The sequence below is a fragment of the Laccaria bicolor genome, genomic scaffold (genome assembly GCF_000143565.1).
Source record: "Laccaria bicolor S238N-H82 LACBIscaffold_1 genomic scaffold, whole genome shotgun sequence".
Lineage (NCBI taxonomy): Eukaryota > Fungi > Basidiomycota > Agaricomycetes > Agaricales > Hydnangiaceae > Laccaria > Laccaria bicolor.
This window is the reverse complement of record NW_001889872.1, coordinates 5,257-7,700: the sequence shown is the minus strand read 5'-3', so window position 1 is coordinate 7,700 and position 2,444 is coordinate 5,257.

Genomic DNA, 2,444 nt, shown 5'->3' with positions numbered 1-2,444 from the left:
GGCAGGTATATGGAGGCGACACTGCACAGTGTATCATCGTCTTCGCAGAAATCGTAAGGGTGCCTTGCCGAGGCATCAGCTGTCGACGTGTTGCAACCATCGGTAGGCAGGCGTGAGAGTGCGTCTGCCACAGTGTTGTCGTCTCCCTTGATGTAGACGATCTTGGCATCAAACTGGGATAGGAACTCCATCCATCGTGCCTGACGGCGCGAGAGATCCTTTTGCGAAAGGAAGTTCTCCAGTGTCTTATGATCAGTATAAACGAAGAAGGGACAGCCTAACAAGTCCACTCGCCACCTTTTTAAAGACCTGATGACGGCGAGTAATTCTTTTTCGTGTACTGAGTAGTTCAGTTCGGCTCCCTTGAAGGTCATGGAGTCAAAGGCGACTGGGCGGGCTGTCTCCCATGTTGGGCCAAAAGAGAGTACACCACCTGACCTTTTGTCGCTCGCATCAGTGGTTACAAAAATTTTGTAGTCCGGCATTTTATTGAAGTCGATTGTGGTTAAGCATTCCCGGCCAGTTACAATTGTTTTAATCGCGTCAAACGCAGATTGAAATCTGGGTGTCCATGGTGGAAATAATCTTTCCGATTCCTTTGTTGTAAGTTCCGTGAGGATGCCTGTGTGCTCTGCAATTGTTGGTAGGAAGGTGGCAATGTACCGCACAAGGCCCAAAAAACTGCGAACATCAGTGGCCGATTTTGGTTTCGGCCATGATAGAATACGTTCTACTTTCCTGTCATCGGCTTCGATGCCACGGGCGCTGATGTGATGCCCCAGGAAATCGATCTCGGTACAGAATAGTTTTGTTTTGTCTGGGTTTACGTATAGACGAGCGTCGCGCAGCGCTTGGAGAACAGCGCGCACATTTTTCTCGTGTTCATCTATTGTGTTAGACCAGATCACGATATCATCCAGGTAAATATGACAGAATTTACCCAGCAGTTGACGCAAGGCAGCGGTTACGCGTCGCTGGTGGATTGCCGGGGCATTTTTTAATCCCATAGGCATCACCAGCCATTCATACAGGCCTAAGGGAGTGTTCACGGCGGTGAGATGGACGTGGTCCGGGTGCATCCTCGTTTGAAAGAAGCTATTTGTCATGTCTATTGTGGCCCAAATTTTTCCTTTGGCACAATCGGTGAGAATGTCGTCTATTCGCGGTAAAGGATGTGAATCTGTAACCGTGTTTTCGTTGAGTTGACGAAAATCGTTCACCCATCGCGGTAGGACATTAGGATTTGCTTTCGGTACTATGAATGCGGGAGAAGCACAGGGTGAAGATGAAGGGCGAATACGTCCGGCATCCAGATGCTGTTGAATTAAAATTTGCCATGCCTCCTTATATTTTCGCGGTGAAGGGTAAGAGCGTGATTTGATGGTCTTTTCCGCGTCTTTCAGATGTATTTCAGCTACCACTTCGCGCGGCAGTTCATCCACATGGGGGATTGGTTCAAATATTGCATGGTATTCGGCTTTTAGTTTTTGTTCCCTCAAACGTAAGGTTTCAATAGCAGCTAACGTTTCAATGCGCTCACGGACAGCGCCGACGACATCAAAATCCTTCACCTTTTCAGGTTTGAGTCCAAGGTGTTTTATTCTATCATTGCAAACCATTAACAGTTCAGCGAGTACTACTTTTTTATCCGCCTTTGTAATTTTGATCTGTCTTTCAACTTAGGTTTCGGTGGTGGAGGCGGTTTAATAACGGGGGGGTTCAACAAATCATATGCAGTCTTTTTATCTATGCAAGTACGAGCGGCATGGTCTGTAACGATTGAATTATGTACGAGCCAGGGTAATCCGAGAATAATGGGGGCACAGAGGCCAGGAGTGACGACGGCTCTAACGGTGCGCGAGGTCCAAGACGAGTCTAACGAAGTGAGGGACAATTTAACATAATGGTACAGTTTTGTTTTCTTCTGCTGGTTGTTGAATGCGACGTCTACGAGTTCGGGTTCTGCCAAATCATGCATTTTCAGTCCAAGGCGTTCTACAAGCTCGGGGCGAATGAGGACCAGGTGCGCGCCGTTGTCAATCAACGCGCGTGTTTTCACTGGAAAATCCTCAATTAAGCTATGTGCTTGGCAATTCCAAACCAGATGTTTGCCACGGATCGGCGGACTCACCTCACGACGCGACAAATCCCCCCCATCCGAATCGGAGTTATATTCTCCCGGGGAGTTGGGTAAAATTGCCGCAGCCGCAGAGATGTCGTCATCGGAGTCGATGTTTTCGGTGGATGCGCTGGTAGCGGCGACGGGCTTGGTAGTAGGTTTAGCTACTGCCTTGCCCTTCTTAGCAGTCATAGCATCTGCGGTAGTTAGAGTCTTATAGTTCTTGCCAGCAGGGAAACCGTTAGGACAATCACGGGACCTGTGATCAGCGTAGAAGCGACGGCACTTGGTACAACCATCATGTTCATGAAGGAGATTGCGCTCC